Below are 14325 nucleotides of genomic sequence, written 5' to 3'. Positions count from 1 at the left end.
GAAGATATGAATTCCTTCCGGGCCTGGCTTGGCAGGCTTTGTTCAGTCCACAGGTTAGTCCACCGTCACCCCTTCCCAGAGACTGCTTTAGGAATGAGAGGGTGTGACCCAGTTCTGGTCGAATAGCCCAGACAGGGTGTGTGCTGAGGAGCTTCTGGGAAAGCCTCCCTTGCTTTTAACAAGAGGGAGAGGACCAGCTGCACTCCCTCCCTTTGGATGCACCTGCTCAGGGTGGCCAGCTGTCTCCTGTTGTGGCAGGGCTCAGCCAAGGCCTTCACCAGCTCAGGTCCTGGCCCATGAGACAGGAGCAGCACTGGGCAGTGGGGGACATTTTGGAGCTGTTCCTGATTGTCAAATGGGTGATGTCAGCTTCCAGTTAGAGCTAAGAGCATTTTGCTGACAGTGGACTGTGTCTGAGCTGTGCTCTCCCCACAGCCTTTTCCGCAGGAGGCTTTTTTTTCTGTGCACTGGGCTCAGGTTAGGGGAGCTGAGAACTAACAAGGCTGAGGGTTATCCTGGGACTGCCCCCATAAGATGGAGGGAAGAGGGGGCTGTTGGGTGATGGTAGAAAGAAAGTAGCGCCTGTGGCAAAAAACAAAATATGGAGGAACCCCAGAGAAAGTCCCTATTGAAGAATCCGCAAAGAGGGCTCTGGTGGAACTTCCGCCTCCTCTACTGCCATCTAAGCCCATCTGTGGAGTCCCCGGAGGAGGGGGCGTTCTGGCTGGGCGAGTGTGCTCCTTAGACCTCTCCGGAGTTAGAGAAGAGGTTGCCAGGAACCAAAGGCCACACCCTAAAATAGAACTTGGAAGAGAAGGTGGTGAAGCCCCAGACATCCAAGTCTGACCCAGCAGTTGCTAATAGACCCAGAGGTAAAAGAGAAGGGGCATTTCCTGGAGAAATCAGCAAACGCCCTGGGAGCTCTGCTTCTAACAGACTTGTGAGAGGGGGAAGGACAGAGAGCCCCAAGGCAGTGAGGGAGGTGGAAACCTGCCCAGTGTGGAAAAGTACTCTGAGAAGGGAGTCTCAAGTTACAGCATTCATGAAGCAGAGTGGACAGGGGCCCAGCTGCCTGGGGAAAATGGTGCGATGTAGATATTACAAAAGAAAGCACAATTGCCATTGCATCCTAAGGAGTCCAAATCTGGGCTAGTGAGGGGAAGCTGGGTAGGGGAGCTTTTAGCTCAAAGTAGGGGAAGACTCTCCAGCAACCCACCACTAGGTGTTAGGCTGAGCTGCTGCAGGAGGTAGTGACACCCCGGAGCCTGTTTGGGTGCTGGGTTGGGGAGGATGTCCCGGACAGTTCTCACACACTGACTCAACCATTTGGACCCAGGAGTCTGTGATTCTGGGCATCTGCAATTCCTGAAAGAACCCTGAGAGCTCTGAGAAGTTGAAAAGGACTTCTGGTAGACAACCTCTGCTGGACCCCAGCATACAAAGGACCAGAGCCGGAGCTTCCCCCTCTGCCTGTTCTTTCTTGTCCATGGTCCTTGGGTGTTTGGTCAGGCAGAGCAGCCATGTATGAAGGGAAGGAGGCCAGAAGAGGCACTAGGGGAGGGGAGAGGAGGGGAGGGGAGGGAAGGGGAGGGGACAGGAGGGGAGCAAAGCCCAGCTTTGCAGTTAGCAGCTGTGTGGCCTGGGACATTCCTTACTCTCTCAGTCCTAATTTCTTCATCTGTAAAATGGGTCTAGAAGTTGTCTTACTGGGTCAGATATACCGTATCTAGAGAGGGTGCCAGGAAATGGAAGATAATATCATAAGGGAACAAGAAAACTGGCCATCCTGACCAATCCTGCATAGGTTTTGTTATAGGATTCCACCTACTGAACCAACACTCCAAACTGGGGACACAGCCTGGGCCCCTGGCCATGGAAAATTGGGGTAGAGGGAGTAGCTTTTCTTTGGAATGATGGGCTCATCCAAAGCCCATATTCACTGTATTGTTTCATTTCACTGTACACTAAGCAAAGTGTCTATGTGTGGGAGCAATAGGAAGACAGACTGACTCAATAAACCTGTAATCAAGTCCCTTGGCAGTCATGTCTGACCTCCAGGGCTTGTGAAAAATAGCTAGTGTTTGCTTAACATTAAATGCATTCCAGGTACTGTGCTAAATGATACATGAACAACACTATTCTTCCCATTTTACAGATGAGGGAGCAGGGTCATGTGAGGTTAAGTGGACTTGCCCAAGGCTTGACCCTCTGCTGCCACTCTGGTTTCATAGGTACCTCAGGCATAGAGCTGCCTAGTGAGAAGAGACCATTTCCACAGCCTTGGGGCAGATGATTTGGGAGGACTAGAGGCAGAGGTGTTGATCTCACTGTTCCTAGATCTGCAGAGCTGATGATGGATTTGGGGAAAGCTCCCGTCATCTTCCTTCCAGGTGGTCCAGGTGAATAAGCTCCCCCAAGCAGTCAAGACCACAGGTCCCCCAGCCTTGACTGGAGCTTCTATTAATATAAATAGATGCTTTGTAGACATTCCCAGCCGTAGGGGATGGACATAAATTGTGCACCATTGATAGTAGCACACAAATTCCAGATGCCTGTGTGGCTCTGGGGAGCATAAGAAGTCGGGGGAGGATGAAACAGGAGTGTGCACTACTCTTCAGCTGTGGGGTGAGGAAATTTCCACAACACAGCAGGAAGGTCATGGGCATTACTCAACGCCAGTGCCTGTCCCTGGAGACAAGTCACCAGAGCTAACCTAAGCCTTTGATTTCTTCTAAACCCCTTCCACCACCTCATCCCTCAACTCAATGTCAGCAGAAGAAAATAGAGACCCTCAGACGAGCAGCCTGCATACTTCTCACATCCCTTGCAACCATCCCTCACCTGTCCTTTCCTGCCACTAGAGGAAGGGGAGTTAATTATCTCAGTTCGTGCTTCCAATCACTGTCCTCATATGTCCTCTGGGACTCTAGATCATCAATTAAGTCTCTGTCCCATGTCTTCCAATTTTCCCCTCTACCTCTTCCCACCAGCCAAAGCTTTTGTGTACAGAACAGCTTTCCCCTGCAAACTACTCTCAGTCTCTCCTCACATCACCACCAATACTCTGGAAAGTGGTCCACTTTTACCACCACCTGCCATTATGTCTTCATTTTCCACCCACTTCTCCATCTGCCAAGAGGTGGCTTTTACCTGCTTTTGTAGCATTGTGGCTGGCCATGCCAGCCTGGAAGCTGGTCACCAAGTCCAGTGACCTAATTTCCATGCCATTCAGTTCCCATTGCCTGGACTTTGTAGCATTTGAAACCACCCTGTCCTTCTGGACAATCTCCCATATATATTATTCTCTGTTAATCATCCTACATGCACTGGGGCTTGCATTCTTTCTTTTTTCTGTGCATCCTTTACAGACTCGTCTGTCTTTGCTGTTTCCTGGGTTGGTGATCTGTGGTTGGCAGCCTCCAATGAACCACCCTCCTGTTATACACATCCTTATGTGGTCCCCTCCCACATTATACCTGGGTTTGCCTATAGGACTGAGCACAGCAGAAGTGGTAGCAATAGTCCAAATGTTGAATTATGAAAGATAAGACTTTGGTCACTCTCTCACTCATGGATTGCTCTCTTAGGGGGAAGCCAGTTGCCTCCATGGGGATCCCTGCAGAGAGGCCCATGCAGTGAGGAACTGAGGCCTCTTGCCAGCAGCTGCCATGTTAGGGAACTTAAAGGCTGATGCCCCAGCCCCAGTTGAGCCTTCAGATGATGGCAACCCCAGCTGACAGCATGGCTACAACTTCATGAGAGGCCTTGAGCCAGAGCCACCCAGCTAAGTTGCTCCCAGTTACCCTCAGAAACTGTGAGATAATAGATGCTTGTTATTTCAAGTTACCAGGTGTCAGGGTAATCTGTTACTCAGCAATAGACCAAGGCATCATTTGCAACCCTCTCTCTCCCATCCACTCTCTGCTGTCTTCCTGGTTATTGCTAAGAGGCTTTGTGGCCTGAGCACCATAAGCGCAAGGACTGTTCCTAGCAAGGATGTACACCAGCATTTCTCCTCAGCCATGAGCTCCATTTCCACCTGCCTATTGGTCACCTCTGTGTCACACTCAATGTATTCCAAATCAAACCGTCTTTCCACCTCAATTCCTTTCCACTTCCTGGACTTTACATCTTGGCTACTGGTTTAATTATTACCCTTGCCACCAAATCTGGAAACAAAATAAGTTTTGACAATACTTCTTCCTCTTCTGTTCTGCCAATCCTCATCCTCATTGCTCCACATCTGCCATCTCTCATCTGTGGCTCCCATCCCTCTCATTTCTTGTACAGATGCTGCCCCAGCCTCCTAATGAGCCTCCCAGCCTCCAGCATCATCCCTCTCCAATCTGTCCTCCAACTGCTGGAATTCACTTTGGAAACAGCAGGTCTTCACAATTATAGCCCTGCTTAAGACTCCCAGAGATTTTCCATTGCCTAAAGTCTGAGTTCCTTCGTCCAGATCCTGAGCTTTCTGCAAGCTTCCCCCGCACCACCTCTGTCCTTCCACCTTCCATCCTTCCACCTTCCATCCTTCCACCTTCCATCCTTCTCCTTCTCCTCCAGACTGACTCCCAGGCCATGCAGACAAATGCTTTCCTGTTACCTTTGTCATGTTCTCCTTATTCTTTTGTTTCCTCCTTCTCCTTTTTTCCCTCAACATTCTCTTCTTATCATCATTACACACATTATTCAAAGTCCAGATCAGTCACCCCCCAACAGTTGTTGATCCCCACAGTCAGAGTGAGTTACCTGCCCTCCAGCCCCCAGCACTCATCCCTTTGTATTTTTTTTTTTTTTTTTTTAGGATGGAGTCTCTCTTTGTCACCCAGGCTGGAGTGCAGTGGCGCTGTCTTGGCTCACTGCAGCCCCTGCATCCTGAGTTCAGGCGATTCTCCTACCTCAGCTTCCCAAGTAGCTGGGACTACAGGTGCGTGCTGCCAAACGTGACTATTTTATTTTTTATTTTTAGTAGAGACGGGGTTTTGCCATGTTGCCCAGACTGGTCTCAAACTCCTGGGCTCAAATGATCCTCCCGCCTCGACCTCACAAAGTGCTGGGATTACAGGCACGAGCCACCGCACCCAGCACCTTTGTATTTGAATTCCCTAAATTAACGCTGGCATTTCCCACCAGCTGGGAAGACTTGTAAAATCAGAGGCGGTAGAGGATGGAATGAATGAAGGAGGCTTGTCCAAGGGGGCCCTTTTATTTAGATTCTTTTCCGTAGAATCAATTGGCCAACATCCATGAAGCAGGTAAAGCCACACACCCAACCGTGGAACAGGGTGCAGTGGATACATTTTCAGGTTCACCTTTTCCCTCACCTCTTCCTCCTTCTCTGAGTTAGATGCAGTCCCCGTTTCCTGCCTCACTCTGTGGGCAGTATCTAGAGCACGTGCAGGGCTTGTGTTCCCAGCAAAGCAGAAAGACCCTGTTATTGTGCATGATTCTCCTGACCATTGCCCAGCAAGTCAATCTTTAGCTTCCAGGGCATTAGAACTGCCTAGTCCACTGGGCATTGGTCTGTGCGGGATGGAGTGAGATACCTGCTCCACAATGGGGCTGCAGAACAGCTGGCTCTGCTCCCCCTGCAGCTCATATGGGGGCCTTAGCAGCTGTCATTTGCCACCTGGTTTCTGGTAGGGGGATGGTGCAGTGGTTTTCCAGCCAGATTACCTGGGGGTGAATCCTGATTGGAGCTAAAGGTCAGTGAGAGCTTGTGCAGCACACTTTTTGAGCATTGGTTTTTCTGTTCACAAAGAGGTAGTTGAACCCTTCAGATCCTCGTGAGTCACTGAAGCTGAGGTCTTTATCACAATGAACTCCATTTCATTGTGATTTTACAAGTCTTCCCAGCTGGTGGGAAATGCCAGCGTTAATTTAGGGAATTCAAATACAAAGGTGCTGGGTGCGGTGGCTCATGCCTATAATCCCAGCACTTTGTGAGGTCGAGGCGGGAAGATCGTTTGAGCCCAGGAGTTTGAGACAGGGCACTGACAGAGTGAGGGATTGCCATGCCAGCCGGGGTCAGGCCAGGGATCGCCTCTTTGCTGTGCAAGCTCATTGGACATCCTTCAGACGGCCCTGCTGGGTAGCTCTGTCTCCTGGCATGAGCTGTCGCGAGGCAGATTTACAATGTCTGGTCATGGGAGAGTCTGAACCTTCCCGGGCCTGGCCTTCTAGATGAAGGCAGATTTCTGTAAATTGGTGTCTGATGTCAGTCCTCCCCAGAGACCCAGGAGACTAAGTACACAGCATTCAAGAGGTTAAGTCCCCAATGCCTCCAGGAATGGATTCCAACATGCAGAGGAAGCAATATTTCAGGCGAAGGCACTGAGTGTCTGTGGACAGAGTCCCCCTCTGCTCTTGCTGTGAGAAAGGAGTTTCCTCATTAATCAGAGCCTCCAGGGGCAAGGGGCTGGCCCAGGAGAAAGCACAAAGGATCCTCTGTGAGGGCTGGGCTGTGCTCTTCAAGGGGTGTAGGGCTGGAGTAGACTTTGGAGGGAAGCTACAACCTCCCATCTGTGTCAGTGCTTTTTATAATAATGCCTCTGAACATTTGACTTTTTCAGTTTAAATTAATTCTCAAAAGATGGCCAAAGTTCTATCAGGAAAAATGAGAATTTAGTCAGTAAAAGTTATTTGTAACTTCGCTAAGTGTTCAAATTGTGTTTTATTCGTTTGGCTCTGTTCATTCCCCGCCATCAACCAATTGCCAATCCACATAGCAAAAATACACACTTCCTGGCATAACTGAAAAACAAAACAAAAAACAGGCCTATTTTTGAAAACACAGGGACTTCCAGATACATATAGCTGCTCAGTGATCGGCATTTGGCTCTTCCCTACCAAAAAAGAATGTGAGAATTTAAAAAACGTTCATTCTGAGGACACAGATAAGAGCAGACAGGAATTCTGGTGAAGGGTTGGGGGGTAACTGATCTTGCGGAACACATGAAGGTTCTGCCTGCAGTGGGCTGTTCCTGTGAGCAATGAGTGCTTCACCTGAGCCCACCTGAAGGGCTTTGCACCCAGAAACACCAGGAATTAAGGAGCAGAAATTGGGCTTGGGGCTGAAAATGAGGGGATAGCTGAAATTCTGCCTCTACAGCAGTCGGACCCCAATCTCCTTCTCTCACCCCACCCAATATGGGGACCCCCATCCCTCCTCTCCTCCCTGCCCCCTCCCTGCCCTTCTCCTGCTTCCCCATCCAATGCAGACCAGAGGTTTATTCTCCAGATAAACTGAGTGGTGACGGGCCAGGCCTTGGCAGGCTGGGTGACACAGAGGATGGAGATGGGGACTGAAGCCAGACTTGTGCCACCCAGTGGCTCTTCAGTCCCCGTCCCCAGAACAGCAGCAGGTACCTCTATCCCAGGCAGTTAGAAGACTCTTCCTGGAGAGTGTCAGTAACCCCAGAAAAGACAGGGATATGGTTTGCCTATGTCCCCACGCAAATCGCATCTTGAATTGTAACTCGACAATTCCCACACGTTGTGAGAGGAACCCAGTAGGAGGTGATTGAATTATGGGGGTGGGTCTTTCCTGCACTGTTCTTATGATAGTGAATGAGTCTCCTGAGATCTGGTGGTTTTAAAAATGGGAGTTTCCCTTCACAAGCTTTCTCTTTGCCTGCTGCCATGCACGTAAGATGTGACTTGCTCCTCCTTGCCTTCTGCCATGATTGTGAGGCCTCCTCAGCCATGTGGAACTGTAAGTCCAGTAAACCTCTTTCTTTTGTAAATTGCCCAGTCTTGGGTATGTCTTTATCAGCAGTGTGAAAATGGACTAATACAGGGATACTAACATTTGGGGGACCAAAAATTCTATGACCCCCTGGTGAAGCCAACAAGTCTTTGAAATCTTCAACACTCACATGTAATAATTTCAATCAGTTTTTCAGGGCATTGTCCTAGGTATGAGGACAGCCCAAAGTCAGCTGGTATTTGAGAAAAGAATCCAACATGAAGCACAGAAGCCAGGACAAATGGAAAAAGGGGACATGGAGAAGGCAGTGCAGCCAATGTAGGATACATACAGAAAACTTAAAAAAAAATATACCCTACCAATATATTGAGTAATATATGAGAAGATGTTACATCTATAAAACAAGGACAGAATACCATGAAATGTAACCAGACCACAAGAACCTCAAAATTAAAGACAGGCAAAAAATTTAAAAACCCAAATAAAATAAAACAAGAAAACAACAGAATGGTTAGAAGCTAAAATCAAGTAGAACAAAAAGACAAAGGGAAATAGAAGAGAAAGCATAAAACAAATTATAGGATTTATTCTCAAGGCCAGTCTCCTGACCTACAAGAGTTCCAAAAACAGAACAGGGGGAGGAAAGCTTCAAAGATGTAATGCAAGAAAATTTCCCAAAACTGAAGAAAAGGAGTCTTCAAAGTGATTATGTGTTAGGAAGATGGGAAGAGGGTTAGTGATGGGGAATTCAAAAGTTAATGCCTACAGCTAATCAATTAAAAATTGCAACATGAATATAGTACTAAAAATATGAAAGTGAAGATGAGAAGAATTTCCTAGAAGTGTTAATGACAATGTTTGTCTTTGGGGAGAACTGGGGGTGGAATGGGTGAAATGGGACTGCTTTGTGTTGCTGTGGTTTTTCTTTGCCTTTTTAAGACTTAATGTTTCTTGGCTTTTTAAACTCAGTGCATGTATTACTTTGAAAAAAATAAAAATTATTTAAAAAAAGAAACAAGCATAAACATTAAGAAAATACTACCTCCCCATCCAGATTTTAATATACTAAAATACATCCTTCTAGATGTATTTTTATGCATATACAGAAAAACATTTTCTTACCATAAAAAGTTAACATGCATGTTGCTAAATAATGATTTATTTAACCTAAATACTGGAATCATCTGTGTGCCAACAGAAATATTCAGAGTGCTTATACATGGATGTCTCACTACAGATACTGCAGAAAAGAATGAGGCCATGTACAGTTCACAGCAATAAAGGCTACATGAATTGAGTGCCACGAGGGAGAAATAAGCAGGCTGAGCTGACCCAGGGAGGCTTCTCAGAGGAGGTGTTTTCGGGAATCACCCCAAGTCACAAATGGGAGGCCTCAGCACCCAAGAGGATGAAATCAGCCCAGGATCATGCCAGCCAGCCCGTGCCACTCACAGCCACTGAAGTGCTTGTCTGAGTCTTGCTGGAAACATGGGCCCATGTTAGTGATTATGAGCCTTGCAGCAGCAGACTCAAAGCTTTCTCTGCTGAGAAGTTTCCAGCAGTTCCATCAGTGTGAGCCGGGAACTGATGACCTCAACGACCTGGAGCATGGTGAGGTCCCTGCCGCTGGGGATTTTGGGAGAGGCCAGGCTACCTCTCTGAGCTGCTGGCAAGCGATTCTGAGTTTGGGGCGGAGGGCATGCCCCCATGACCTTCCATGTGGGCTGATGCTCCCAGCTCTGACCCTATCAAGTCAGCTCCTGTCTGTATGTTCCCAGCTTTAAAAGCCAGGCTCTCACTTTTCCTCTGCCTTTTTGCTTTTCCTGTTTCCTTGCTGATTCAGGCTGTGGGTGGAGATAGTTCCTTGTGCCTGTAGGACAGAGGTCCCTGTTTCCTTGCTGTCTGTTAGGGTAGGGCTGTTCCCAGCTTCTCGAGGGACCCACATTCCTTTGTTTGCAGCTTTTCTCTGTCTTCAAACCAGCAAATGTGACCCAGTCCCTCTCACCTGTGAGTCTCTACTTCTTTGCTCCTCTCTTTCTTCCAACTGGGAAGGGAGCGCCATTGTAATTACAATGGGCCCACCTGGATGACCCAGGCTAGTCAGTCACTGTATCTTCAGGTCAGCTGGTTAGCAGCCTTAATTCTGTCTGCAGCCCGAATTCCCTTTATCCAGCAACACAACACTCACAGGTACCAGGGATTAGGACCTGTACACTATTCTGCCCCAACCACTCTCCATCCTTCCTCTACACGCTCTGCCTCTACTGAAGACTGGGGTGAGGAACTTCAGCACAAGAAGTCAGAGTGCTTTAGTTAGACTTGCACAGAATGCTCATGTCAGAGAAAAAGCTACACTGTGGGAAAGTAGAAAGCAGCAGCCCAGGCCTGCGGTTCTCCAAGGAGGCTCCCAGGACCCGCGACATCAGCCCAACCAAGAATCTGTTAGAAAGACAAATTATGGCCCCACCCAGACCCACTGAATCACAAACTCTGGGGTGGGGCTCAGCAGTCTTGGTTTCACAAACCCTCTAGGAGATTCTGATGAGATCCTTTGCTCCAGAACAGGCGTCCCGCTTCTCTTGCTTTGGTTCTGGTGGGCCCATCAGGGAAACTGCAGGTAGGGCCCTCTGCATCATACTTGGCCCAAGGAGTTCTTTTTAGACTGCCGGTGCCTCCCGGCCACTTTGTGCCACCCCCGGAGGATGGGTAGCTCAATTTCCTCAGAAGCCAGGCTGCTAATGCCCTGAAAAGGTAACATGACCCAGAAAATCGACCAGCAGGAACTGAAAAGCCTTTGGCAGGGTCTCCAGGGAAGCCTGCCTGGCTCCTGGCTCAGACAGGGATGGAGGAAGGCAGGACTGCAGGGGAGGAGCCTCAAGACAGCTGCATGCAGGGCCTGGGCAGCCTGAGCTTTGTGGTGCCAGCTGCAGGGCTTCTCTGCATGTGGGGCTGTCTCCATGGCCAGAGATCTTGACCTTAGAGGATGATGTGCATGGAACTCCTTGGGGTTAGCAAGCACCCAGGCGGTGGGGGCCTTTCAACTTGTGCAGTGGCTCACCGCTGTAGTCCTAGCACTTTGCAAGGCCAAGGCGGGCAGATCACTTGAGGTAAGGAGTTCAAGACCAGCCTGGCCAACATGGTGAAACTCTGTCTCTACTAAAAATACAAAAATTAGCTGGGCGTGATGGTGTGTGCCTGTAGTCCTAGCTACTGTGGAGGCTGAGGCAGGAGAATTGCTTGACCCCGGGAGGTGCAAGTTGTAGTGAGCTGCGATTATGCCACTGCACTCCAGCCTGGGCAACAGAGCGAGACTCTGTCTCAAAACAAACAAAAAACAAACAAACAAAAACTTTTCTGAGAATCCCAAATTCATTCTTCACCTATGTGTCACTTAAGACATTGGGCCTCACACTTGACTGCCCGTAGGAATCACCTGGGAGCTTTCAAAAATCCTGATGCCCAGGTCACACCTCAAACCAATTCCATCAGAATGAGTGAGGTAGGACCCAGTCTTAGTACTTTTTCTAAGGCTCCCCAGGTAATTTCAGTGTGTACACAATGTGCAGGCAATGTTGAGTTGAATACTACTTGTTTAAAAGTGGCTCTTGGTCCTGGCTGCACATTAAAATCAACTGGGAAACATTTTAAAAAATAATAAAGCAGGCTGCCCCCATGCCATAAGTCAGAGTCTCTGGGGAGGGGGCCTGAGCATTGCAGGTGGTAAAAGTCCCCAGGTGATTGTACTGAAGCACAGCAGGGTTGAAACCCTGGCACCACGGGCTGTGGTGCTGTCTCTTGTTGGCTGTGTATGGTCCCTGGGCTCAGCGCCACCATCTCTAGGGTGGGATTGTCGTTTTTAAACTCCAAGACATGACAGTGCTCGGTAAGCCTTCCTTTGCATCCTTTGTTGTTTGCAAACTGGCTGTTATTTGTGAGCCTCAAGGAAACCTGTGGCAGAAGGAAGGCTTGAGCCCCACACACGAGACCTGAGAGTTGCCCCAGAGGTTGCCTGTGTAGGTCTGGGTTGGCTTTAGAGATTATTTTTAAAACTAAAGATCTAGGACTTTAAAACTAAAGATCTAGGATTTTGATAGCTTACGGAATGATTTTCCTAGTTTATCTTTTTGCTCTTGCAGTTCTGTATAACCCACAGAGAAAAACCAGACAAAGGAATCAAGAAGGGACCATTCCTCAGCACTTGCAGGTGTTCAAAGATAAACTGAGGCACATATTAAAATATTAAAGAGATTTTCTTGAGCACCTCATGAATTGGGCAGTGCCAGATAGAAAGCAGTTAGGGCCCCAAGGAAGGCATGCGAGAGGAAGGCTTTTACAAGGCAGAGGTGGGAGCAAGGCAAAGAAAATACATGCTTGTTTACAGTGAAGCAGTAATTTCATTCGGATCTTTCCAGTGGAAAGTCCCTAGTTAGAGAGTAGTTGGTGGTTTCTGATTGGTTAAGCTTAACTAGTAGAAAGTCGCCAGTTAGGGGTTAGTCAGTAGTTTCTGATAGGCCTAGAATATGACTATTTTTGCTGAGTTGGCTTGTGGATTGCTAACGAAGGAGTCAGGGGCGCTGCAGCTGCCTCAGCCCGATGGCCTCCCGATTAATTTTTGTTTTTAACACAGGTATGACAACACAGTGGCCATATGTGCCTTCCAGGTCCCTGGTTGGGAAGGTTGGTGAGGTAGCAGCAGCAGCTCCCCAGTGCAGAAACTGAAGGCTCTGCTCCTGGACGCTGCCCTTTCTGATGGGCAGCCAATACTTCTCACAAGATACCCTCTCTGCAGCTCTCAGCCCCTGAGGTTCACTTTGTGGCTTCCAATGTCAGTGGGCCACTCTTCCTGAGATACAGGCACCCATAGTATCATGTCATGTGGTGTTAAAAGCAGGGTGGGTGGGCTGGTCAGTTTCAGCTATTTACCAGCTGTATGACCTTGGTCAAGTCACTCAGCTTCTCTTAGCCTAGGTCAGGTTATCTGTTTTTAGTGGGTATGCATTTTAGTTTATAAACACTTGAGTATAAAAATTGTCCCATTCTCCAAATTAGATAACTGCTGTAGTTTCCAATCACCGAGCTGGTGGAAGACAATGCACTCTGTCCAGCTGAGCAAGTATCAAGAGTTTTAAATGGTTCAAGCATGACTGGGCATAGTGGCTCACACCTGTATAATCCTGGCACTTTGGGAGACTGAGGCAGGAGGATTGCTTGAGTTCAGGAGTTCAAGGCCAGCCTGGGCAACATAGTGAGACACCGTCTCTACAAAAAGTTTAAAAAAATTAGCTGGGCATGGTGGCATGTGCCTGTGGTCTTAGCTACTTGGGAGGCTGAGGCAGGAGGATCACTTGAGCCCAGGAGCTTGAGACTGCAGAAAGCTGTGATCGCACCACTGCACTCCAGCCTGGGCAACAGAGCAAGACATTGTCTCAAAAAAAAAAAAAAAAAAAAAAAAAAAAAAAGAAAAGAAAAGAAAGAAAGAAAGGTCCAAGCATTCAGAAGAGGCTCTCTGGCATTCATTCCACACTGAAATTCTGAAATCCTCTTTGCAAATCCAGAGGTTTCTTGAAGGCAGGTGACTGGGTCACCTCATAGGCCTATGGCAGCAGAGTGCACAAGCGGCCACAGTCCTCCTCTCCTTCCCATGTCCACACCCTTTATAATGTGGCTTTGCAGCAGCTTCTCTCCACTCTGAATCTGAGCTGGACTGTGTCTGGCTCTGGCCAATAGCAGAGTGATGAGGGGCCAGCTCTGGACCTGCATCTGGCTGCAAGGCCTCCATGCCCTGCATTCTCTCTCTCCCTGAACCCCACCTGGTTGCCTCTGGAGCAAGTCTGGCTAGCTGGCTGGAGGAGTAGGGAGACTGTGGGAGCTGGCCCAACTGCAAGGCGCCCCCCAGACCAGTCAGCCCCTGCTCACCCAGCAGCAGAGGCACACAAAAAACCATGTAGCTGAGTCTGCCTCAAATTGCCAATCTGCAGTATTGGGAGATAATAAGTAGCTGCATTTTAAGTCATTAGCTTTAGAAGGTTTATTACTCTGACAGAGCAGTCTTTATCCTCTCTCAGTTCTCTGCAAGGAGGGAGACCAAGCTGCTGCTACTTATAGAAAGGAACCCCACCATCCCCAGCCTCTCCTTCCTAGTGTTGCTAATTCCCTCTCAGCCTTGGCTTCTTTCAGCAAACTAAAGCCTATGCAGCAGGTGCATCCTTCTCCTGGGCACCGTGTGACTTGAGGTGTTGTTCCTGAAACATGAATGACAGTCACAGCTCTCTTGGGAGGGGACTCTTATGTCAGAACACACAGTGGGTTCCCTTTCTAGATGAGACAGTGTCACACCATTCTTGTTCTCTCTGTAGTCCCTAGAGCACAGAAAGCAAAGGACCATCTCTGCAGGCAAAGCAGGAGTGGTGCCTGCCAGTATCTGCTAAAGGAAGTTGGAATGTGCAGGTGCTGGGTCCGCAGTTACTGCTAAATGAAGATGGAATATGTGGGTGCTGGGCACAGTGCTGGGCCCATGATCACTGCTAAATGAAGATGGAATGTGTGGGTGCTTGGCACGGTGCTGGACCCATGGTCACTATCAAATGAAGACAGAATGTGTGGGTGCTGGGCACAGC

This window comes from Nomascus leucogenys, chromosome 18 (assembly GCF_006542625.1).
Source record: "Nomascus leucogenys isolate Asia chromosome 18, Asia_NLE_v1, whole genome shotgun sequence".
Taxonomy (NCBI): Eukaryota; Metazoa; Chordata; class Mammalia; order Primates; family Hylobatidae; genus Nomascus; species Nomascus leucogenys.
Note: the sequence above shows the minus strand (reverse complement) of the source record.